The sequence below is a fragment of the Anastrepha obliqua genome, chromosome 1, assembly GCF_027943255.1.
Source record: "Anastrepha obliqua isolate idAnaObli1 chromosome 1, idAnaObli1_1.0, whole genome shotgun sequence".
NCBI lineage: Eukaryota > Metazoa > Arthropoda > Insecta > Diptera > Tephritidae > Anastrepha > Anastrepha obliqua.
This window is the reverse complement of record NC_072892.1, coordinates 22,726,519-22,753,171: the sequence shown is the minus strand read 5'-3', so window position 1 is coordinate 22,753,171 and position 26,653 is coordinate 22,726,519. Positions and strand designations below refer to the sequence as shown.

Genomic DNA, 26,653 nt, shown 5'->3' with positions numbered 1-26,653 from the left:
TATATAATATTTTTCATGTTCACAAATCGCCTATTGAAATTTTTGAATATTTATTATAAATAGTTTATTTCCACTTTTTTTCTAATGTCTATGAACCTTAATGCTTACTTAGACTATAAGAATATATTGTGTTCATTGCCTTAATAAATATATAAATAAAAATGGTGCTTACAACAACAAAATAAAAACTATGGCCAACTATGGATGGATTACTTTCTTCACTTGCGTGTTTCCCGATCAGCTGATGTCGCAATTTTGTTCCTTATCATAGCCACCGAAATGAAAATGTGCCTCTTTAAAACCTTATTTTCAATACACGCATAGTTTGGGAAATTGAGAATTCACTCTCGAAGTAAGTTTTTAATGTTTGGAAACGTTCGAGCGTAAAGTGATCCATTTCGTAACGCAGTTTCGGTTTTAAACCTGAATCTCGGTAAACTTTTTTGAACGCAAAATTACTGACAATTTTGCGATTGGCATTCATTGTCAAACTAAGATGCGATTTAAAACAAAACAGCTGGTGGATCTTCAGCCATTTACCTATAATAAAATATTCGACAGGTGAAACTTGGTGTAAAGCGTCGATGAAAAACAAAGCCTTCTTAATATAACAAAATCGTAAATGGTTTCTGCCAAAATAGTCACAAAAAGTAGCAGAATCCATGCTAGGACGCTAGGTCCAATTATTGTAACAAGCACACAAATTTGCATTATTTTCTTTTAATCATTGAGTTATAATTTATAAGTTCTAAATTTGATCATACGCACTTTATTATAAATCAAATGGGACACCTTCGACCAAACACGAACCAGAAATTTACTGTATCAAAAGCTACAGTAATCAGTGCTGTAACGTGCGATGGGGAAATATGCTTTGGAACTGTCACAGTCTGCAGACGTTCCTCGTGCAGTGAGTAGCATAGTTACACACCTTTAGCGAAATCGCACTACTTCAGAGCTGGACAATGTCTTGACATAGGTTCAGCTTTTCCCTACAGGGTTTTTCTTACAGTCTTTGCTCGCCACAAGAAAAAAAATATTGTGCTGCAGCTTAGCCAAACTTAAACCTTCTGCATTGACATTTACAATACTTAAGTATAGTGAGCTGGACGTGCTTAAGCAATTTAATAGAGTACTTAAGCGCTTGAGTGTTAGTTCAAGTTCTTGGAATTTCTTCTATTTTCTCGTCCATGGCAGATTAGATAAGTAAGATGCGTATTTGCAGTAGAAGATATGCTACTTTTCGCAGTTACCAGCTTTTGTTCACAGCAAATTTCCTTTGCGGAAGTGTTAAAAGCATTAACGGTTTACCGCTACAAAGTGCTGTTAAGTGATTGAACTGTTAAGCCGGGGAACCCATAACTGTTATTCAATTTCGCATTCCCATAGGAGGAGTGTAAAAGTATTCTTCGAATGTCATAAGCCATCGTTTTTTAGCCTCTTTCCTGAAGATTAAGTTCGGCGTTGGTTGATAATTCGTATCGCTCTACCTTAGGCCACCGTTGCATTATATATTTGACTGTCTGCATTTATTCAGCACACAACTGACAAATTTAATATTCTACACTAAAATTAGTTTGGTCAAGCATCTCTTGAAATTGTAATATCGCAGCTTTGACATATTATCAGCTCATTTTAACCACTCACATCTGAAATTTCCGATCCCTTTGTGTCAGCTGAGCATAGAAAATCTAGAATACGGTTGTGAAGGTTCACATGAGTCCATTCTTTGTAGAACTCTGAGTTCTCTACATGTTGAGGAATTTTAAGTTACAATAATCCCAATAAACGGAACAGTGAAGAAATTTGAAGACATGCCTTCTTCTTCAGTCGGTTCTACGTTACCGGAACGATCCGGATTTATATCCGGCCAAGGACTGTCACAGCCTTGAAATCCAACTCTTGGCAACAACTGCTACCTTGGACTAAGTAGGCAATTGAGCAGTAAAGTCCTCTCTTGAAAAACAAAACTAATACTTTCTGGCTTGCATGGCTTTTTTATGAGTTCATACCCCTTTTCGATTGTAACCTGAGCTGATCATGGCTTTTTCTATTCATTTTGGGAGTCTGAAGTAGCGGAGCGCGCTTTCCTGTTGCATATCGGCCAGAAAACAGATTTCTTAACATCCGTTGCCGTTCAGAGGTGACATAAACCTGTGATACACCTAAAGGACAGAACAATTGGTCCGCTTATGAGAGGTGTCGGCTTATGAGGAAAGTGTAAAAGAGTTAATAATATTTTATGAGAAGGTTAACGTGCTATGGGAGGGTTGTCCACTTGAGATAAAGTAATTTATAAAAATTCTTAAGGATTTTTGGTATGTACTGAAAAAATGTCCGCTTAAGAGGAGTCTCCGTTAGGAGGGAGTACACTGTAATTTGTAGAAAAAATCTCCACATCACAAATAAATTGTATGCTTATAACAATTCTTTGCATCGGGCAATACTTATTTGAGTTCCAAAGTCTGTGATGCGTTTTTTATCTTCTTACCCGCAGGTGTGAGTATATAAATAAGAGAACCTCGAAGACCAACTCAAATGCCCTCAATGAAAATACCATTCACATAATTGGAGTATATTCACTTTTCGAAGAAAATTTAAGATCTAAAGTTGAGAACTACTAACTGAATCTGTTTATGCGCATATCAATAAACTTATTTCTTTACACTGCCAGTCTTTCTCTTTCATTTTACGCATTTCCATACTAACTCCACGTTCCCCTTCTGCGTACATTCCGCGGTCTTAATTGCATCTCTTTTGGCATTTCAGTTAAGAATTCTAAGCCGCTTTCGATTCCAGTTCGTTCATGGCAAACTCAACTATCGTAAATTCAACCAACTGACCGACTTACACGTTTATCGACAGCGATACTCGTCCAGTTAGCGGCAGCCAAGCTCGAAGCCTGAAGTCTGAAGTCTGTAATTGCTGTTTACCTTTTTCTAGCTGGTTTATTTCTGTTCTAACCAGTTTTCTTCTCATTCATAATGACTTGTTGTAATTGTTATTGAGCTACTATATTTAACGTCAGAAAGCAAGTAGTTTAATATTTCAAGTTTTCTATTCGAAGCTGTCAAGCGCAATTGCATTTCTTTCGATATTCTGCATTTTTGTTTTTTATTTATTTGCAATCTTATTCTAAGTAATTTTAATTATTTGTCAATAAAGTGCTCTGAGTGCTTTTTTTCATTTTAATAACAATTTTTTTTAGGAGTTGAGTAAATCATCAAGCGCAGAATGAAGTGGAAAGCTTTTGCTGGACACACTTTGCATTCGTGTGCGTATCCAGCGTGATCCAGCTTATTGCCTCCTAGCACTGAGTAGCAATTAAGCGAAATTTTGGCGGTAAAAGCCATAGAGAACCAAGTAATATTTATGTGTCTGTATCTTCACAGCTTCTTAAAAAAAGCACTGAAAGAAATTCAGTAGTTTTCGCTTAGCACCTCTCACTGAGTGATCTTAAGAGATCTCCAAGCCTATGCAATATTACAGCTTGATTGACCTTTCTCCTTCAAACTCAGCTCGTAGACATTCATGCCTTTATATCAGTAATGACGAATTCGAAATGCGTTTAAGAATGTCAATTATTTCTTAGCTTAGTGACGCTTTGAGAATGGGCATGTCTAGCAAGACAGTGTTTCTTGCTCTCAGACTATTAAGATCAGTGAAGCATTTCTCAACAAGTTTAGGTTTAGAACCATCTCCTTTCACTTTCACCCAATACTGTCCGTAGTTGGCTGGCTTTCACATATTCGTCTTAGTTTAAGGCCTCCTTTTACGGTCACTGGGAATGGAAAGATGTAGCGATAGAAAATTTAGGCTAAGTTAGCCAGGTTGCTTGTCTAAAACAAGACACTCGGAGGTCCATTGTGATACCTGCATTTGATTTCCATCCCGGAACTAAGTTGCTTAAACCACTTAGATGTTTTTAAGAAGGTAACTACTCCCTCCAGTGAGACATTTTGCAAATTTCTCAGGTCTTCAAAGTAATAATCACCAAAGAATTTAGCGCGGCTTCTTTTAAGTATAGAACATTCACAGAGGAGGTGTTATACCGACTCAATTTCTTCTTCGTCTTCAGAACTCCTGCAGAAGTCATTGTAAGGTATATGAATTTTACTGGCGAGAGTGTCAATAGTGCAGTGACCCGTTATAACACCTGTGAGGACGTTGGTAGTTGATCTGTTGAATGCAAGCAGATATTTTCTGCTTTTAAGATTCAGTTTAGGCCAGAGCGCTTTGGAGACCCGACAGTTAGTAGTCAAAGGCCGTTTTCTATTATCAAGTCAATCGCAGTGTACAGTTCGTCCAGAGGAATGCTTTTGTCCTCTACCACTCGCTGAAGGTCAAGGTAAGAGCCTTTTCTTACACCTCTCATTCCCTTCACTCCAAAGTGGCCGGGGCCCCAACAAAGTGTGGTCTTCTATTGTTGGATAAGCGAGAGCAAGCTCCTGCATTCTTTAACACATCTTAAGTTGATGCGCGTGGAGGCCAGTGCCTTCATCGCTGCTTGACTATCAACAAAAATGGTGGAGGTAAGTCCATTAGCCTAAGCTGCTTTGTCTATAGCGTAGATCTCAGATTGGAAGACGTTGCATTGGTTTGGAAGCCTAAAAATTGTGGGAAATTCAAATTCAGCTCACAGCTTTAGATATGACGAAGCGCTCGAGTCTAGGTACCCCTTCAACTCAAAATGGAGACGGAAAAATTTCTTATAAATACTTTCCTATTATTCACTCAATACCCGCGCATGTGAATCATGTAACGCAGACTTAGGGAAAGGTTGCGAGTCTTGTCGAATGCAAGGCCAGTCGAAAGATTATTTTTCAGTGAATATTAGTAAATATTTTAATTTTCCACTTGAGCAATAATGCAACTCAATCCACTCTTATCTGATAAACTTTAGCCTTTTCAAAATCACTCTACGCGTGTGTATGTGTGTATGTAACAACAGAACTTATAATTATATATTCACTTGTATATGTACATATATACGTGTATGCATGTCTGTCCACATTCAGTTACCCACTTAGCAACCGCTCAAGATTAATGGCATACAACAGTGCTTTTAGACACCGAAAGCGTATAAGTGAAAAGTTGACGGTTCTAGTTGTTATTTGATTTACAACCACTCTGAAATATTTGTGCATTACCATGTATTATATTTTTCAAAATTTTTTTCATATTTCTTTTTTGATTTTATGAAAAACAAAAACATGTTTTTCTCGTTGCTTTGCAAGTTACGAAATTTTGAGGCACCTTTGACATTCAAAATGCTCACAACACCGGCGTCACCTTCAGCGGCAGCCAATTTCAGCAACAGCCATAGCTCATTCTCTAGCTTTGAAGTGGGTGTGCGTTGCAGTAACGCTACTGATGACGGAGACGATACCATGGGTACATGTGCGCGTGTGTATGTAGTTGTTATTATACGTGTTTCGATACTGTCTTCCAGCCGCCTACCTGCCTACTTAACGTCTATGGTGTGGCTTATCAAACGCTTTTAATAACACTTCAATTTTTGTTTTCTGTTGCTTGCGCCCACAATCGTCAACGGCGTCGGCAGCGTTTCGCACTAGCCAGGTGATTGCAGCAATTTTTCTTAACGTTTTTTTACGAACTTTTACTGCAATGTTTGTATGTGTTGCTGTAGGAGCATTGCCTAAATGCTGTATTTTAATAAAAGCTGAAGCTATGAAAATAACAATAAAACAATATAAATCTAACGCCTTCACAGTGGCTATCAATCAATTTTTGACGCTCTTTCGCCATTCTTGAATGTTGTATGCATAAGGTGGCGCAAAATTAGTCATCCGATTTTGTTATTGAAAAACTTTTTTACTAAATCAAAAAAAAACAAATGATTTTTTTAGTTTGTAAGAGACTTTTGCATGCTCAAATAAATAAATAAAAAATAAATTTATAATACAAAGTGGCGCAAAATTAATCATCCGATTATGTTATTGAAAACCTTTTTTACTAAATAAAAAAAAAATGATTTTTTTAGTTTGTAAGAGACTTTTGCATGCTCAAATAAATAAATAAACAATAAATTTATAATACAAAGTGGCGCAAAATTAATCATCCGATTATGTTATTGAAAACCTTTTTTACTAAATTAAAAAAAAATGATTTTATTAGTTTGTAAGAGACTTTTGCATGCTCAAATAAATAAATTAACAAAAAATTTATAATACAAGGTGACGCAAAATTAATCAGCCAATTTTGTTTTTGAACAATTTTTTAATTATTATTTTTAATTTTTATTTTTATTAATGATTTATTAGCCTATAAGGCACTTTTACATGCTCAAATAAATAAATAAAAAAAAAAATTTATAGTACTAGGTGGCGCAAAATTAATCATCCAATTTTATTTTTGAATAACTTTTTTACTAAATAAAAAAAGATTTTATCAGTCTGTAAGAGACTTTTGTATGCTCAAATAAATAATGTGTCATACAAGGTGGCGCAAAATTAATCATCCGATTTTGTTTTTGAATAACTTGTTTACTAAATTAAAAAAGAAATAATTTTTTTTAGTCTGTAAGAGACTTTTGCATATTCAAATAAATAAAAAATGTATAATACAAGGTGGCGCAAAATTGATCATCCAATTTTGTTTTTCGACCACTTTTTTCTAAAATTTTAAAAATTATTTGAGTGATCAAAATCTTTATTTTGACCTTTGCGCGCTCCATTGCTTGTCTGTTTATGTACTGCAGCGTCAAATATGGATTACAAATATTTCGATAGGGCGTCTAATTTTGCGCCACCTTGTATAAGTTTCCTACTAAGGTATCATATTAGACAAGTTTTGCCTGATGCAATCTCTGCTTTTATTACTTGACAATTTGCTTTTGTTTTTATATTCCATACAATTTTGAACTAATTTTTTAAGTTTATAGACTTTCATTCCACTTTTTATTGCGCATTTATTGCGTTCCATATTTGTTTATAGCCGCTAACTTTTTGTGGTTGTTTTATTATTCGCTTTCGGAACTCTGCATATCCTCCACGATCGTTCTTTTTTTAATTTGATTGATATTGTCATATTTAAAGAGTTGAGTAAAAAATTCCGAATAGTTATGAAACTAATTACAAAAACAGCTCTGTTTTAAATACGAGGATTCCCTTTTATATTTTGCGCCTTCGCAGCACTGCGTGTGATGAGTTGCAATTCGATATAGTTATCAAAAAGTTTGGTATAATTCAGCCTAAACCTCCAAATAATGTTTTTACTTCCGAGCTTTATTTGTTCTTTTTTGAGTGAGTTGAAAAATTCTTCTCGCCCGAACTTGGGTAATAACTCCTGAAAATTTTAATACGATGACATTACCTTGAGTAAGTTCATCATTTACCGCGCGGTATGACATCTTGCACCATCCTGCTGCAACCAATAATCCCCTCAAATGATTTTCGTCTATGAATGGACCGATATCGGACACCATTGGCAGTTACGGTGGGGCTTTCGTCTTCCTCGAAATAGAATAATAATAATTTTAGTATCTGTAGTTTGCCCAATGGCCGACACCTCGACTAAAACACTACTTGTTTTAGAAGTAGTTAATATTAGTCCTATTGTCTGAAACTACTACCTTAAAAGTATTACAAAGGCTCTATTTAACCTAGATGTTCCTTGTATCAGTTTGGGAATTGGTTGAAAGCCAAATTCTTTGTGTTAACTTGCAACCTTGCTTACGTATTTCAGAATATGAGCAACTTGATTTCATTGGAATCCATTTGATCTCGATGAAAGATGAGCAGTCTTGTCTTCGCAAAGGCAAGTTGCAGAAGATATGCTCCGTGGTTTTATCAACCTCCAGACAATGTCTGCAATCCCAATGTGAATTTTGTTATTTTTTATTATTATTAGTTTCATTTCCATTTTATTCTATTTTTTATCTCAATGCTAATTTAAGTAATACTAACCTGTTAGGGGCCGCCGTAGCCGAATGGGTTGGCGCGTGACTACCATTCGCAATTCACAGAGAGAACGTCGGTTCGAATCTCGGTGAAAACGCCAAAATTAAGAAAAACCTTTTTCTAATAGCGGTCGCCCCTCGGCAGACAATGGCAAACCTCCGAGTGTATTTCTGCCATGAAAAACCTGCTCATAAAAATATCTGCCATTCGGAGTCGGCTTTAAACTGTAGGTCACTCCATTTGTGGAACAACAGCAAGACGCACACCATAAATAGGAGCTCCTCGGCTAAACACCCATAAAGGGTGTACGCGTCAATTATATATACATATATATATAACCTGTTAGAAAACCAACTATTTTCCTGATGTCTATAAGTACTCTACGCTTGTTGTGCAATTCCTCATTGTAGATAAAAGGTCATTTAAGCCGTTTGGCTTGACGGAGTTCTTGTGTGACTTCAAAGTAGGTAATTCTTTGAGTACTCGAAAAAAAGTGGTCCGATAATGTTCGCAGCGCCCTTACCACACCAAATAGCAACTTTAACATCATGCAGAGGTTGTTCATGCACGAGTCGAGGATTTTCAGTACCCCAATTTAAAATTTTGTTTATTTACCCCTCCGCTGAGAGCGAAATGTGCTCATCACTCATGATGAGTCGATTTCAAAATCTTGTTAATTTTGAGCCAATGCAAGCATCTTTCTGTTATATTTCAAGCGACTCGCCTTAACCGGAGACAACAAACATAGAAGCAACTGCAATCAAAATAGGAAAAATGCAAGTATTTCTTCATATTGTAATTCCCTATGAAGTGGTTTTTTGCGCTGTTCAATTACGTTGAATGATTGAGAAATGTGATTTCGTTGTTCTCATGGAGATGCCATATTCACGAACAGCCTCCTCGTTGGTTCACAGTTGAAATATTCCTGCAAGCCACGAATTTTCGCACAAGAGACTTTATTACGACTAAGGCAATGGGCGACTGCTGTGGTTTCGCCGGTACCCACGCTGAGTTAAGATATTCGAAGAATTATTTGCAAAAATAAATTTCAGTTGCGTAACGCATTTTGGTTGAATCTTTGCTGCCCAAACGTTTCCAAAATTATTTAGAAGAATCAAGTTGAGGTGCAACTATAAAAACACTGTCACCTCTCTGGGTAAAAATAGAAACCTGCAGAGCCATTTGCGGGCATAAGCATTGCTTGTTCCAAGTAAAAAGAGTATCAAACTGTAAGAACGGCACATCACAGTCAATAAAAAAAGGGGAATGAAGAGGAAAGCTGCGGTGAAATAATTGTTTCAGCTTTTGGAGTAAACAAAGTTATAAAGTAATTAAAGTATTTTGCGTTAAAAAATATTTTGCGAAATATCTTTAAACCCCAAATGAAAAAATTTAATAAAATATATTGTAGTACTATTTACAATATGAATGTACAAAAGTATGTTTTAAGTATATAAAAAGTTCAACCTATTTTTACATACGCAAACCAAAACCACAAAAAATGTAATAAAAACTAAAATAAACTGAAATGTTTGCAAAGGTCATTGCGGCGATCAAGTCTTTGCATTCGCTTATTAAAATTCAAGTTTCAACAGCCAATATTCACAAGCCAATAAAAATTTGATAAACTTTTTGTACACGTTTTCGAATTAATTACTATGCGCTTTTACATGCAGATGCATAGTGAGAGAGAGAGGGAGAGATAGGTAGAGGCAGCTCTACTGCCTTTGGAAGCTTTGCATATTTTTTCTGCATTCAAATCCATGCCGGTTCTTGCAGTTTGAAAGTTTGGGCATAATTCGCATTTGATGACGTATGGCAACCTTCAGTCAACTTGTTATTATTTTTATGTTTGCTACCGAATTTTGTTGCTTGTTTTTTTCTCACGTTGAGACTGGTTTGTCATTAAGCGCAAGTGCAGATTAATTCAAAGATATCAAAATGACACAAAAGGCCACAAGAATTTTTGCAGTTCATCCAAAAAAGATTTTGATGGTTTTTAAAATCTTCAAATGAGATCTTGAAACTTTATAGCTGCCATCAAAGAGAAGGTCTCGTTAAATACTTGACATAATGTCAGAGCATTGCTTAATATTTTTTGTGTAATTACTTGATGCGGTTTCATTTTCCAGGCTCATGCGACGAGTTGAATGCGTTTATGAAGATGTTAAAGGTTCAAGTGGTTTCTATGAAATAAGGGGACTTACAAAATGGTAAATATATTAGTCCGCCATGCGCCGCAAAGATGCTTTCCATTTCAATTCAACCGGGCTATTCGGGTCATGTTCTTCGATTTCGATGTAACTGAAATATGTTGCTCTCTGGTCAAAATAATGAGACACGTATTTTTTTGTTCGCCCGAAAAAAATTTTTTTCAAGAGTTATCGGCAATTTTGTTTTTCGGCTCAAACTCGATTTTTTTTAATTATATAAATTATAGCAAAAAAGAAAAAAAATTTAAATTTTTTCGAAATTCAATATTTCAAAAAGTGTATTTTTTTTTTTTATAACTTTTTCCAAATCAAAAGGACATCTCAAACTTTAATTAAGCTGAATGCCTAGTAGCTAAAATTAGTTGTTTTTGAGTAATGAGTTTTTAAGTAAAAACCCTGTTTCGCACTTTTTGTTTTTTGGAAAATAAAAAATGTTCAACTACTTTTTTGCAATTGTTTCTACATGAAGTCATTCGTGTACGTAATGGTGATCATTTTGAACCCAGAATCATTAAAATCGGTTCATTTTCGACTAAGTTATGGGCATTTAAAAAAACAATTCTAATATAGATGCTTTCCATTTCAATTCAACCGGGCTATTCGGGACATGTTCTTCGATTTCGATGTAACTCAAATATGGCTCAAAATCGATTTTTTTTAGTAATATAAGAAAATTTTTTTTTAAATGCTCATAACTTAGTCAAAAATTTACCGATTTTAATAATTTGGGGTTCAAAATGATTACCATTACTTACACGAGCGGCACATGGTCTGCCATCGATCGGAACAGGTGATAATCGGACGGCGCAATATCTGGAGAATATGGCGAATGGGGTATCAATTGCCATTTCAGTGTTTCCAGGTAGGTTTTAACGGGCTTGGCAGCGTGAGGCCGAGCGTTGTCATGCTGTAGAATTACTTTTTCATGCCTCTGCGCGTATTGTGGCCGCTTCTCGCGCAGTGCTCGGCTCAATCGCATCAATTGAAGTCGATACCGATCCCCATTGATGGTTTCGCTTGGTTTTAACAGTTCATAATAAATAACACCAACTTGGTCCCACCAAATACATAGCATAACCTTCGCAGAGTAAATATTCGGCCGCGGCGACGACGTAGAAGCACGACCGGGATGTCCCCATGTCTTTCTTTTCTTCGGATTGCTGTAATGAATCCATTTTTCATCAAGCGTCACGATACGATGAAGAAAACCCATCCTTTTTTGCCGCTGGATCAGTTTTTCACAGGCGAAAAAGCGACGTTCAATATCCCTTGCTTTTAACTCATAAGGAACCCAAGTTCCCTGTTTCTGAATCATTCCCAAAGCATGCAATCGTTTTAAAATGGATGGCGGGTAACTCCTAATACTGAAACAAGCTCTTCTTGCGTTTGACACGGATCCTTATTGAGCAATTTCATTGCCTTCCATTCAGCATCTTTGAAGGTTTTTGGACTTCCTTCACGCAGACGGTCGTCAACATTAAAATAACCATCTTTGAAGCGACGGAACCAATCTCGGCACGTTGTTTCACTTAAAGCAGCATCTCCATAAACTTTTTGTAGCTATAGATGCGCGTCAGCCGCCGTTTTTTTTCGAATGAAAGAGTAAAATCACCACTTCCCGCAAATGACGATTATTCGACACAAAGTCAGACATTTTCACAAAACCAAAAGTATATGATACCGAAACAAAATTACTAATGTGTCGAAGCAGTTTTTTTACCATATGTCTAAGCTTGGTTTATGACGTTTCGGTTATGTTAGAATCGACTAGCACACACTGCTGGTGGCATCTATTGACAAACAATGAGAACTTAGTACGTAAGTATCTAATAATTTTCCAAATTCACACATATGAGCATACTCGTACTCATACGTATTTTTGGTAGAAATTAAACAATTCGGCAATATTTTTATTTTTACAATTTTTAGTTCTTTTTCACGTTATCTCATTCACATTAACTCGCTTGTTTATCTGTACTCTAGTAAATTAGGCGACTAATGGCAATCGCATTTCCGTTTCCAATCACCAAAACCCATTACAAACTTCAAGCACTAATATTTTGATCGATATCGACACAGAGGCACACAAATGAACGCGGACAATTCAATGGCAAATAAGTTTAAAAAACACAACTTCCTCTTCTAAAAGCGTCATCAAGCTAACAAAGAGATAACAACACCAATAACAAATTCTTGCTACATACATTCCATAAATAAAAATAAAAAAAATGTTGCCGCAATGGCTAAACAATTTAATGTGTCCAGTTGTTTTTCAGCCGCATTGCCGCATCGCTGAGCAGAATTTTTTATGCGCTCATTATTACGAGTGCTAGTTAGTATTTGTGTTTGCTTGTTCTCCACGCCACCTATGTGACATTCTCACAAAAAAAATAATACATATTTGCTGTCTACATTAACCAAAAAATTATTCAAATGCTGCAATCGCCTGACTGGTCACCACTGGCCGCCAACGCAGGAGAAACACAGCTCAGGGGCAGTGAATTAGACACGCACGACTTCGGCGCTCGCGGTATAGTTGTTATGGTTGTATTTATGTGTGTGGTGTCGACTAACGCCCGCTCGCCACCAACAAACACTCTTGTATATGTAAGCGTGTAATGATTAAATATAGCAATAATTATATATAACACTAATTACAATCCAAAGTTATAAATCTTTGAAATATTCCGAGCACGCGCGGAGCGCTCAATATAGAGGTTGGTGAGAGATATACATCTGCATGCATGTATACACAAACTCTCCTGCTATGTTGGTGGCACTTCGCTACATACACAAATACACAGGCATGCAGTTGTTTGGTCAAATGAGCTTCTATAAAGGAAACAATAAAAAAGTCAACCTCATAAATATTAAGTTAATTTCATTTCACCCGTCATTTTTTCTGCTGCTCACACCTCTCAGCTGTGCGTTGGCTCAGTGCAGTTGAGTTTAGTTCGTTGTCTCTCTTAGCTTAGCTTAGTACAGATCATCGGGGCGTATACGCACCACAGTCATTTATGTAGTGTTGAGCGCATAATTATAATGCGAACGCGTATTTACCTGTGCGGCCACATTCGTCATGCCTCAAAAGTACAATAAAGGCAAACAGCATTGTAACCGAAAAGTGCAACAACAAAAACACAGTTAGCCAGCGCGAATGTTGCCACAAATGCCAAATGAACTCATTCATTTGCGGGTTGTTGGAGACTTTTTTTTTATTTGTTTGTATTTGTATTTGTATGCTTTTATTTTATGTTGTTTTTATTGTAATTTGTATTTCGGTACGCTGTATTGCGCTCATAGCTATCAAGGTGGACACCGCGTTACGCCTCAACGATTATTTTGTTGGCTTTTTAAGTTTGTTTGCCACCGGTGCGAAGTAACCGTTGTGGCTGCAGATGTTTGTGCGATTGTAGGTGCATATGTATGTTTATTCGCTTGTGTCGTGCATGCGTGCCACATACACGTGTACATATGTACAGATATCTACCATATCGAATCAGTGTTGATATGTGTTTTATAGCTTATTTGTGTTGTGTTTTTGTTTTTGTTTTTACTATTGCATTAATTCATTAATTTTCGCCTGCAGCACTTGTATTGCATGCGCCGTTCAGTAAGCCAGTCGTTCGGCCATTCGCATAGCCAAATAAAAACAAAAAAAAACCGCTCAAAAGTGGTTGGCCAGCCGGCCGCATTCTTCTTTTATACGCAAATAAATACCTTCAGACAAATATGTTTGTATGCAGACGTATGTACATACTTGCATACATACAAACATACATGCGTACACACATAAGTAAACTTATGCACAAATAGGCACACATACGAGCGGCTACGTGTGTTCTGATTTCCCTTAACGCCTCTTTTGATGCGATTATCCATGAGGTATAAGCGTGCAAATGGCTGTGTGTACTACCTGTATGTACTATACATACATATATGTATACATGGGTAGGCCTGGAGTTCTTTGTGAGTAGCAGAGCCCCAAAATTGTTTACTTGTTGCTTTCGCTCGTTACTCGGTTTAATGTTACTTATGTACATAAATGTACTTAAAAAAGTAAGTACAAGCATAAATATCTACAAACAATTAATTACATTACAATTTAGCGAAGTCTTAACTGTGAAAAGATTTTAACACATACAAAATTTTTGTAGGTTTCAATTAAAAGACTTCCTTATCGGTCGTCGTGGCCGAATGGGTTGTTTGTGTGACTGCCAATCGGAAATGCCCGGGCTCGAAACCTCAGATATGAAACACTAGATTATAGTAAAAGTGTTTTCTAATAGTGTTCGACCCTCGGCACGCAATGGCAAACATCCGAGAGTATTTGTGTCATGAAAAAGTTCTTCATAAAAAACCAAAAATACTAAGCTGTTAAATAAGTTTAGTGATTAAATAAAAAAACACAATTTTATGGTTCGAAATACACTTTATTATTCAGTATAGCCTCCCTAAACAGCAATACACTTGGTTCAACACTGTAGATTCCAATTTATGATTCCATCTGTGAAGCAAGAATCTGGAAGGGCGGCAAAATACGCTTCCACAGCTGTTATAACCTCATCATTTGATGAAAAACGCTTTCCTTGCATGCATTTTTTTAGCTCTGGAAACAGATGCAAGTCCCCAAGGTCCAAATTTGAACAGTGGATGCTCCAACAATTCGAACTTCAATTCATGGATTTTAGACATTGTCAAAATGCTCTTGTGACACGACGGTCCTGATGCCCTGATGAAACAACATGTTGTTCTTTGCAAACTAGGTCTCTCTTCTTGAAATGTCCCTAGACCCTGGTCTAAAAGGTTACAATAATAATCAGATTTTTTTTTTTACCAGTTTGCAAGTAATAAACAAACAAAACTCCTTTGGCATCCTAACAAAATAACGCCTACACTTTTTTGGCACATTTCGGAGCCGAAATTCCAATTTCACAGCATTCTTTAGCCTCTTGTTTTGATCTAGGATCATGGTAATGGACCCAAATCTCATGTATAGTGTTGAAGCGGCGCACAAAGCCCCATTTATCCTTTCGAAAACGCTCTAAATGTTGATGAGAAAGTCGCATTCGAATGTGTTTTGTTCCATTCTTAGCGAATGCGGTCCCCATCGAGCACACAGCTTTCTGAAACTTCAGTGAAAATATTTCTTACACTGCCCAATAAGATGCCTCGAGCTTCTATTAAATCTCTTTGAACCACTCGATGATTTTCCAATGCGACAACCTGTATTTTTCATATGATTTATGGTGTTTGGACGTCCTTGAGGTGGATCGTCTTCAAGACTTGCCACGTTTCGTTTTCGACCACGTTTAATTTTATGAACTCATCTTTGTACTGTTTTAATTGATGGCCAAAAGTCCTTAAATAAATTTCCTTAGCTTATAAAACTTCCAAAAATAAAAATTAAATCATTGCACGATACTTGTTTTTTTCTATTGTAGAAAATACATTGACACGTCGATACTGAATGCCTTGTAAACAAAGAATGAATTGACAGATTGAAATTAAATTCTCATTCGTTCATATAAGGGGTAAGGTGTAGTTAGTATTTTCAACAAATTTAATTTTTTTTTTGCATTTTCTTAAAAGTATAATGTCTTAAAAATATTGTGTAAAAATTTTAAGTAAATCGTGCCTGATCGGAGGATTTTTTTTTCAACATAACAAAAAAAAAAATTAGGTTAGTACCAACGACCTGTCTTATCGAACCGCAAATCGTGTTGAATAACCTAGTATTTATAGGTAAACTGCGTACAGAGTCAATTTCTAGCCCGTTTCTTCTACCAAAAACTAAACTTATGTCACCTCTCGAGTATCAAGGCACCTTACACAACTTTTTAAAAATTTTGTTTAGATAAATTACCACCCTAATGAACCATTTCGATCCTTTGGCAAGATTTTAACTCTCATTCCAGCAATTTTGATGCTTCGCTCCCGCCTTTTACCATCAAGAAAACGATACCATCCTTTCTCAACAAATGACTGATGAGCGTATAATTCGAATTTTTTATTCAGTTCATAAATGTTTTCTATAGCTGCACATTTTTAATCAAAAAACTGATATAACTCACTTTTTTTGATGCTGCCAAATCTTTCTTCTGATATTAGGCGAGTTTGATTAGACCGCGTGCATACAGAGCAAATTATATTGGATCAACATTGCCAATTCTCTTTCGGTGTTGCTAGTCGTGCTCACACATAGCAACTCATTTGCTTGTAATTGTTCAGGTTATGGTCTGCAGTCAACAATAACATTGAGAAGAACAAGAACACAAAGGGTATTTACTGAGCACGAACATCATAAGTAAGGAGTTGAAGCAACAAATGTCTCCCCCCTGTATGGCCGATTCTCTCTACTAGGCCTAAATAAGCACTGTCTTAGCCCACTGATTTCAGTAATAACGGAGCACTGCCTAATAGGCAGTCAGGCCCAGAGGATGGGTGGGCAAACACATCCCTTCTGCTGAAGCTCTGTCTAAATGCGGATGAGGAAGAGACGATGTCACACCTTCTGTGTCATTGTCCTCTATTCAGAAGAAGATTAACCATTTGACGTAGACAATCCTTTAATGAATTGGAAGAACTCAGTACTGTTAAAATCCGGGATCTTCTAAAATGTTTGAGAAGTACACACTGGATAAGGACAAGTTCCACACGTGGCATCACAAATGGCAATGAGCCTGATAGAATCCCACAGTGGACAACTATTTCAATCCAACCCAGCCTAACGCGGTCTTACTTATACTCATTTAGTGCTTCCAAACAAATGTAATTTTTGGCACATCTGTCCAGTGCTACCACCTTATTCTTATTTATGCCATTTGCTTCGTTTATTCGCCACTTCTGTCCAGTGCTACCACCTTATTCTTATTTATGCCATTTGCTTCGTTTATTCGCCACTTGCTTAACGTATCGAAGACGCCTTATTTCAACATAAAAATCCGATAGCCTTCAATATCAATAAAGCAGATTTTGGGGAGTTTAAATAATTTTTCATTTTATATTTAAATTATATTGCAACTTTTACTAAAGGGTTTTCCAATAAGAGGTGTTATTCGCGTAAAAGATCAATGGTTTCGTTGCTTGTGTGGCATGTAGCGCCATCTTGTCGAAAATAAATGTTGTCCAGATCAATCCAATTTCGGCCATAAAAAATCATTAATCATCTCCCGATAGCGCAATCCATTCACCGTTACTGTTGCTTCAGCTTCATTTTCGAAAAAGTAAGGTCCAATGACTCCACTGGACTATAAACCACACCAAACAGTCACACGTTAAGGATAGAGAGGCTTTTCAACAATAACTCTTGAATTTTCTGAGCCCCAGATATGAAAATTTTGCTTGTTGACGAAGCCACCGAGGTGGAAATGGGCCTCATCACTCAAGATGATTTTTCGATGGAATGATCCCGATCATTCTCATGCATTTCAACGACCCAATCAGCAAAGACACGACGTTGTTGATGATCGGCCGGCTTGAGTTCTTGTGTTAACTGGACTCTATAAGCCTTAAGCCCTAAATCTTTATGCAAAATACGGTGTAATGACGTTTGTGGAATGCCTAATTCCAAAGAACTGCGAGGAATGTACCAACTTGGGTTTTTCTTCAAAACTTTCTGCTACAACAGCAATATTTTCGGCTGTTCGACGTGCACGGGATTTTTTCTTCACATCACTAACTTGTCCTAACAGGTCGAATTTTTTCACCAATTTCTGTATTGCGGTCCGACAAGATGCTTCACGATGACCCAAAAATGTTCGAGTTTTACGAACCGTCTCTGCCAAATTTTCACAATTTTTATAGTGAATTTTAATAATTTCAATGCGTTGTTTAAGCGCTCCATTTTTATCAATGGCGTAGTTTCTACTTGTCAAATATCAAAAAATGACAGCTTCAAAAGTGGCATCTACCGAAATAGCGGGCTATTCAAAATAACACCTGTTAAAAAATTGTAAGCTTTGAGAAAGAGTTCGATTTTTCTTTATATCCAAAACTGGCAACATTTCAGATTTTTTCAATATTTAAGATTTTTTTGTTTCGGCTTACAACTGTATGAACAATTATGGGAGTCACTGCTGTCATCAACATTTAGCATTTCATTCATTATTTAATTGCTGCCGCTCGCATGCCTGCTGCATACCTTCATGTGTGTCATTCTTAACTTTCTTCATACTTCTGACGCCTTTCATAATTTTTTTTTTTTTTGCAATATTGAGGCGTCGACTAGTGGGTGTGGAAATATGCCAAGCTGACGCAAGTGTGTATAAGAGCATGTGTGTGTTTGTAAATGCATGTGTGTGCGTACATATGTACCTGCGTAATTACAAATGCGTGCGCGTGTAACTGTTGTACCTGCCAGTGTACGCACGCCGCTTAATGCTTTTGTTTTTCAGCCAGTAATGCCCTGACAACTCTTTTATGTAAATTGCATACTTAAATAACTAATTTCTTCTATTTTACATTTTTCAGCGACTTGAAATGGGTCAATGTGCAAGTCGCTTCAATTTTTGTTGAATTCATTGTTTTTTTTTAATTGATTTTTATTTTTTAAGGAAAAAAATCTTCAGGCATATTTTCGCCTCAGACACCTGTGCTGAATATTTAATTATTAATTATTTACTTACGTGAATAAATATTTGTGTTGCATTTCAAATGAAATTCCCGTAGAAATAAATAAATTTCTCTTCTTTTTTTGTAACATATTTGCTTCTGCCTAAGGCCGCCACTGGATTTAGGCTGCGAAAAACTCAATAGGTTTTCTCGCGCGTTGAATGCGTGCTTTATGACTACAAAATTAGATAAATCAAAGCGTGGTGAAATCGCCTACAAATGCGCTAATTGATGGTTACCTAATAATAGGTTTGTATACAGTTATTGATTGCATCAGATGGTCGTGGTGCATTTGTAGTTGGAATGGGGAAGGGGAGGTTCTTGTAAGGGAAGGAGTAATTAGTTACATTAATAACCAAAATTGGTTATGATTCGAAAATGCGTTTTATACCCATGTTTCCATAAGCTGAATTGCATTTTAATTGGTGGCTTTATGGTTCATTTTCGTTTGTTAGCTTAAGCTAAGTTTTCACTACTGAGAGTCACTTGCGAAATATCAGGTTATCTGCGTAGCCTGGAGTTAATTCTTAAAGAGTGGTTAAATCGATAAATTGGCTTGGTTAGCCAAAATTTTATATACATACATGAAGTGCGTTTCATTACACCGCGTTACACACATTCTGTCCTATGAATCAAATATACTTCTTCGGAAAGGGGATAAAAAATAAAAATACACGTGTATCGGCGATTTTCATGTAAACGTCACAATTTTTTTTTTTTGTATTTTATATCTTTAAACGAGCAATTCTTGTATGCATATCTGTATAGCCACACGATCTCAGGATTAGCTTAACGGATTTGAATGAAATTGGGCACACAGATAGTGTATCACATTTCTAGACTTTTCACTTAGGTGTTGCCACTGACAATGCTTCACAGGGTTGCCACCTGTTCGAAATTAAAGAAAAAAATTGCATGAGATATGCCGATGTGGGTATCAAAAGAAAGGTATTTCACTCCGCATTACAATAGAGATATAAAACCCCGATTTTTTTTATTAATTTTATTATATTAAAATTAAAAATTGTTACATTAAAAATTTTAATGCTTTTAAAGAAGCTTAGGTCTTTTATTTTTGCGTTTGTAAACATCACGAGCGGCTGTTATTTTAAAGTCAGCCGCCACTATATTCCACTGCTTAAAGCGTGATGCAAAGAGTTCGGCTGTTCTCTGTGACAAATTTCCTTCTCGTACAAGGTCATTGAAGTCGGCTTGCGTTACTAAATGCGGGACTGCAGTCCCAAGTTCACTGGGTGTTGGTACAAATACCGATACTTCTGGTTCCCCGCATCTCGCATTCGATGCAAGAAATGTTGATAGCATTGTTGATGTTACTGTTCGTTCTCCATCCCTTAATTCGGGAACATCATCAAAAATCTCCATTGAAGCCACCATACGTTCTTCTGGTGAGTACAGAACCGCTGGAATAACCGATTCTACATTAGCGTAGCAATTTTGTTGCGGCGAAAGTATTGGTCCCCTTTAGTTTGAGTAAAAGTTACGCAAAAGTAGCACAGTACACAGCAGTGCTCCGTACGTGGTAGCCAAATTGTTGGTACAGAGTACTTTATTGTTGACCTTCCATCAGTAAACTTGCATAAATTTCTATAGCAATAGTCGCACACGACTTCCGGAGTATACCACAAGTAAAGAACATAAGCAGTCTTGAATATTTTCTGAAACGAATTAACCACTGTTTTCGTAATATTTTTAAAATTTTTACTTGGTGCGAATAAGCCACAAACGTAACAAAAGTTATTTCGAGTCGGGCACTGCATTTTTCGTAAGATGAAATATACAGAAAGACGTTTTCGCGCAACAGAACTTAAAACAATTGTCAAAGTATTTTAGAAAAAAAAAATTCAAGAAAATCTGAGAATTGATAAATTTTTTTTTTTTAATTTTACATAATAAAAACATTTCCACGAGTCTGCCTGATTGATCCAAAGTTTTTCACACAGGCGGACTCTATATTTTATACATAAAAAAAAAATTCTGACGTGTGCATGAAAATCGCCGATACACGTGTATTTTTATTTTGCTTTTCTTTCCGAAAAAGTATATTTGGTTCATAGGACAGAAAAAAAGTTCGTTTTTGTAACGCAGTGTTATCATAGGACACTCCTAATTTTTCAAAGTATTTTAATTTATAGATTTCAGAGGAAAATAAAAATTTTGCACATCGATTAAAGTAACAAAAGTTGTCTGTTTCATTATAGAATTTAGAACTTTTTTTAATAAATAAAGAAAATTTTTAGCAAAAAACTAATTTCCAGACGCTCAAATACTGCCTTGTTTCCCCGCTTATGTGTATTCGGGCGTTGTCTTGCTGAAAAGCGAAGGGCACTTCCCGATTAGCCTGAATAAAAGGAAGGAGACTATTTTTCAAAACGTTTTTGTAGTCACCTTTATTCATTCGCGATGATGTTAACTGTATAATAAGAGTTGCTTTCGATGTAAATGCACCCCAAACCATAACAGAACCTCCACCGAAGTTGCGCTTAGAAAGTAAGAGGGGGCTCTTGCGCAAATCTTTCCAATAATGTAAAAAACCATCGGGTCCATCATTTTTTTCATCCGAAAATATAACCTTTTTAAAAAATAATACAATATGAATTCGGGCAACATAAAAAATATTCCAAATATCTTACTGCGCCCCAGTTGGTGTCTAGGAGTTTTTCTGCCAACTGAAGACGCGCCAGCTTGTGCCGTGGCAAAAGATGGCGTCCTTTTCTTATTTTTGATAATTTTAAATGATTGCAGCTCTGTAATGTGCGCCAAACTGTTGTTTCTGAAACCTTATTTTGAACAACAGCGGCCAAGTTGGCGCAAGACTTAGTTGAGTTAGAAGATTTTCTTATGATTGCTCGCTATTCTCGAGTTGATAGTGATAATTTTCTTCCAACGGGCTTCAAACTTTTGTAATTCTTCAGCACTCCGTAAAAAATTCCGGTTAACACAACGCCTGTTTTTTTACAATTAATTTAATTGATAAGCCTAAGTCCTTGTAGGCCAAACTTTTCCCACGCTCCTCTTGTGATAATATTGAACCCCTCGGCATTTTATGTTTCTAATTGAATAAAATTATAATTAAAGTCATCCAAAACAACAATCAGCACCTTCTATATCTTCAGAAACTTATTTTCCACTAGTGTCTTATCATTATGAAACGCCGAAAAGACTAGCAAAAGTGCAGCTGCTTGCAAAAAAGATAACGGTTCTACAAAATGCAGTTAGCTTTCGCATCAGAAACTGTTCAAATGACGCCAAATAAAAGCTACTCCGGAAAGTAAAAGCGAGCTCAAGGTAGTTAAAAAATTGTATACCAAAGGTGTCTTATGATTATGAAACGCACTTTATAATTGGCGCTTACACCCTTATTGGGTCGGGCTCCTCCTGTTTTTCCACAAAGGGAGGTTTAATAGTTTTTATGTAAATAGCATTTTTTATTGAGATTTTTGTCTAGTTAACTACAAATCATAATGAGCTTATAGGTGTGGCTACTGTGGCCTTAAATGAAATTTTATTGGTAAAATAAAAAACGAAGAAGCGAAAATGTAATCGTTTCCTGCCGATTTACTTTAACAACCCAGTAGTTAACAGCATTAATTCAGATCACAAAATTACACTTTTAGAATTATAAGGTATCAATAAATAAATCAATATAAATAACTAGCTCTTTTTTTATTGTTATTACAGGTACGAAAATTGCTTACAAAGCATATGAAAATACCTTAGAGGAAGAACCTTGGGCTAGCATTGGTGAGCTTGCACGGAAAATAAAATTACAATTATAATTATTTTTTATAAATATAAAGCTTTTATAATTTATATTCTAAATAACTGTTATAAATTCCAACTGGAAACAGTTAAACACCTGCGACAACACTAGACAAACGTGGCCCACTTGGAGCAGGGGTCGCACTAAGAGTCTACTTAAATTCAAAAGGAAGGATTTAAGAATCGTAGTAGTTAACCTATCTGTGCACTGCCTAATTCGAAGACATGCTAGTAGATTAGGGGCACCATCCAATGATTATTGCAGAAGCTGTCATGATATAAAATAGGACGAGACAGTCGAACACCTTCTATGTGGCTGCATGGCTTTGTGTAGAAGACGGTTGAGATTGTTCGGTATCGCTTTTCCGGACAGCATTGTGGATGTTGTGAATATTAAACTAACTATTGTAATATAACCAGCTTTTTAAAGCCCACACAATGGTTTAAACAGGACCAATTAGAGTAAGGATAGGATAGTTCCGGTGGTTTCACAAGGTGCATCTAACTGGCCTACGTGCTTCGAAGGCAGCCACTTCTCCTAGCCTAACCTCTGTTTCGAATCACAAAATGTTGATTAGATGTCCCTTAATTCTTCGCCTATCTGTGTATGAACCTTACATCTGCGATTCTACAGTGGTTTTTATAAAAAGAAAGTAAGAAACTGTTGGAATTTTTTGTAGAATGTTGTCTTATTGCCAAAGGATTAGAGCATGTTTCATGTTCCCTTTATTAAATACTGAGTTCAACCGTCTCTTTATTTAATAGTCCCAGTGTTTTGTCTCCATCTTGAAGGCTGGATGGAACTTGCAGGTTCTGTAGAGAGGAAGATGAAACCGCTAAACAATTGCTGGCAACAACAATGTAGGGTGTCCATATAGTTCCGCAAATCTTAAGCATTCAACTACTACATTCAGGCATTCAACTACATACTTAAAACAATATATATTTACAGTTATATATATGTATTAGGGCGGGTCGATTTAAAAATCGCTCATTGCTCTGTGAAAATCGAATTCTGACGTCCCCCAATTTGGGTCGAACGAAAAATCCCACTTTGACCCATTTAAAGTGCCCCAATCGAGTCCAAATGTGTGACCGACCCCCACTAACTTTGGACGGCCGATCCACCCATGCCAGTGCCCCAATCGAGTCCAAATGTGTGACCGACCCCCACTAACTTTGGACGGCCGATCCACCCATGCCAGTGGCACACCCCCTGGAACTCCCCTGGGGGGTTCCCCATACAATCATTTCAAAATATCACCATTTTTGACCTTTACATGAGAAAAGAAACTAAAAAGTTCCACCCAAATTGGGGGACATCAGAATTCGTTTTAGAGTTTCTTATTCTGATCCCTAGAATATGATTTTCACAGAGCAATGGGCGAGTTTTTTGCCTCCCCACAAAAGACACTAAAAGTTCGACCCAAATTGGGGGACATCAGAATTCGTTTTAGAGGTATGGTTTCTTCGGCAAAGTTTCTTATTTTGATCCCTAGAATATGATTTTCACAGAGCAATGGGCGAGTTTTTTGCCTCCCCAAAAATCGACCCGGTCTAATATGCATATATAATATAAGGTATATATTGCTACGTACATCCGATTCTAGAAAGAAATAAACCTTTAGTTTTGGGCTAAAATTGGGCTATTGGGATAAAATTTTCATGCCCACATTCGGAATTGAGCGCGGAACAAATCGAATGTCAGTCAGCGTAGTTTTTACACTTAATATCGTTGAAAAATTCCAACTGAATACGAAAAAGCGTAATAGTTCAGCACAGCAACCATTCCGCAAAATCGCTTATATGAGTTGTGCTCCCAGTAGACATTTGGCCAAACTAGGCAGACGATTTATTGTCTATTCAACTTTGTTTACTTTAGTTGTTAAATTGAAAATTAATAGAAAAAGATGAATAAATCCATGATTCAGTGATAAAAAGTTTGCTCAGTAATCAGCTTTCTTGTTTTCTCTTGACAAATCGGCTCCCTTAGCAAGGTACGGGTTGCTAGCTCTAGATATTTTAAGTAAAAGTGGAGGAAAAGTAAAATTTGTAGAAAAACATTTCATTTTCAAAATGGTCTGCTTACGAAAAATTACTCGTTAAAGAGTTTTCATCGGTATGTAAAGGACTATGGTAGTACGACATCAAGTACATACCACTTAAGTCAGGACATGATAGATTGACGCAATCCAAGATCGATGAGTGGAGAATTTTCAAAGCTTTATTTCTTATGATTTGGTGATTTAGACGGAATTCATGTTTTGCAAAGAGCTAGCATTTCCCAAAGAGTTACAACAGGGAGAATAATTGGATAGTCCCGACGCGATCGGTAACATTGCAGACCTCATTATAAAAAAGATGGGATTAACGAAATTTGTTTCCAATGAGCCCACCTTCCCCTGGATGGATGAGGTGTCCTCATAAAAAACCATCTGCCGGAATCGGCTTAAAACTGTAGGTCCTTCCATTTGTGGGACAACATCAAGACGCGCGCTACAAATAGGAGGAGGATCTCGGCCAAACACCTAACAGAACTGTGCGTGCCAATTATTTATTTATTGTGAACAAAATAGTTTCATATTGACGAAGCTTTGCAACTTCGCGATCGGATGTAAATTTAATAATTAATTCACAAAATAAAATCTTGGATTAAGTGAAATGATTTCTTGTTTTAATATTAGATTTGGCAGTTTCGCCCAATAACTTCTATTACATTCAAATATTAATTAAAATTTATTTTTTAAACCATTCGTAGTTTGTTTCCATTTAAGTAAAAAAATACTTTTTTGCTACCACTTTTACCAAAATGGATTTAATTTGTTCCCTTTATTCAACTTCTTAAATACAACCTTTTGCAAGGGAGTGACAAAAATCTAACGTCACAAGTGAGCAAACCTTTAATAATTGAATCATGGAATAAATCTTTGTATTTTCCGGTTTATCAAAATGTAAACACGCTGAAAACTTCACTGCACTTGTCCGACTTTTTTGCCTCTGTAAATGCCTTTGGTAAGCAGCATCAGAGGTGTCTTATCAGCTGATATTGAATCACTTAGAAAATCGCCTTATGTAAACGCAGCTTTAGTCGCGGTGAGAAAAAGAAAATCACTCAACTTCCTCGTTTCAAACGAATGTAATAAAGTCAAATTTCAAATTGCAAAATATTGAAATAATTGCAGTCGCCTCGACAAATGTGCATAATCAAAAGCAAAATTATTTCAAGGAATTCCATGATAAAAGTAAAACTTTCCTTCTCTATAGTATCTTAACAAAAATAAAACAAAATAAAAGCTACCTGGTAAAAAAAGCTTCGGAAAGAAGTAATCAATCATTGTTTTGGCTTGAAATAACGGCCGATGTACTAAAACGAAATCCAGAAAGTCATTTAAAATAAAGCATAACGGCATCTTATCAGTGTTATTGATAAAATAAACAACAAACATAGTTGTGTCGGTGGAGGGTGTGAATTGGGTGAGTAAAAAAATCACCTGTGCAAATCATCACCGGTAAAACCAATATAAATACGTAAAGCAAATAATAAAATAGCATAGCATAGCATAGCACAGCGATAGTCGTTTATCGAATAGCGGCTTTAAGTGGACAAATAAAAAATTAATATAAACAATTTCTATTCATAAATACACACATACATATTTGCAAGCGTATTTGTGCGAGTACGTACATATATCTATATTTGAAAATGCTTATACATATTTACGTGCAAAAGCTAATAATAAAATTTATCGCATATACCCGCGCCATCGGCCAATGTGATCACTTCGATAAGCGCAAAAGCAGCGACAGCGACAGCGGCAGTGGCAGCGCTTAACGGCTGCGATGACAAAAGAAAAGTTGACTAAGCAAATGGTTTGTGGCCGCCGAGCTGTTGAGATCAGTCGTCATCCAGTCAGTTAGTTTGCTGGTTGCCGCGTTAGTGTAATGAGCTGTTGGCAGCACAATTGAAGGCTGCTCAGTGCCGATGAACGCGTAAGTGGTGAGTGAGAGGAAACAAAAAGCAAAATACGAAAAAAATTAAATATTTCTGCAATCAGATAAAATTAAAGAAAACGTGATAGATAGTGAAATGGAAAGGAAACTCAAATTATCGCGGTTAAAGTGAGT

The 26,653-nt window shown here is 36.4% G+C and overlaps 1 protein-coding gene across 6 annotated transcripts in view; it reads left to right on the top strand.

Moving 5' to 3' along the window:
- Positions 1-26,653, top strand: part of LOC129240465 (uncharacterized) — a 130,802-nt gene that overhangs the window by 3,388 nt on the left and 100,761 nt on the right. For 3 of the 6 annotated variants that reach the window (XM_054876307.1, XM_054876283.1, XM_054876292.1), the window contains exon 4: positions 22,448-22,510. The exons of 1 other annotated variant lie outside the window; for it this stretch is intronic. The gene's annotated coding sequence lies outside the window, so the exon portion shown is untranslated. Of the gene's footprint in view, positions 1-22,447; positions 22,511-26,413; positions 26,526-26,653 lie in introns of those variants that run through there. 2 more of the 6 variants (XM_054876315.1, XM_054876322.1) reach the window with 2 other exon arrangements.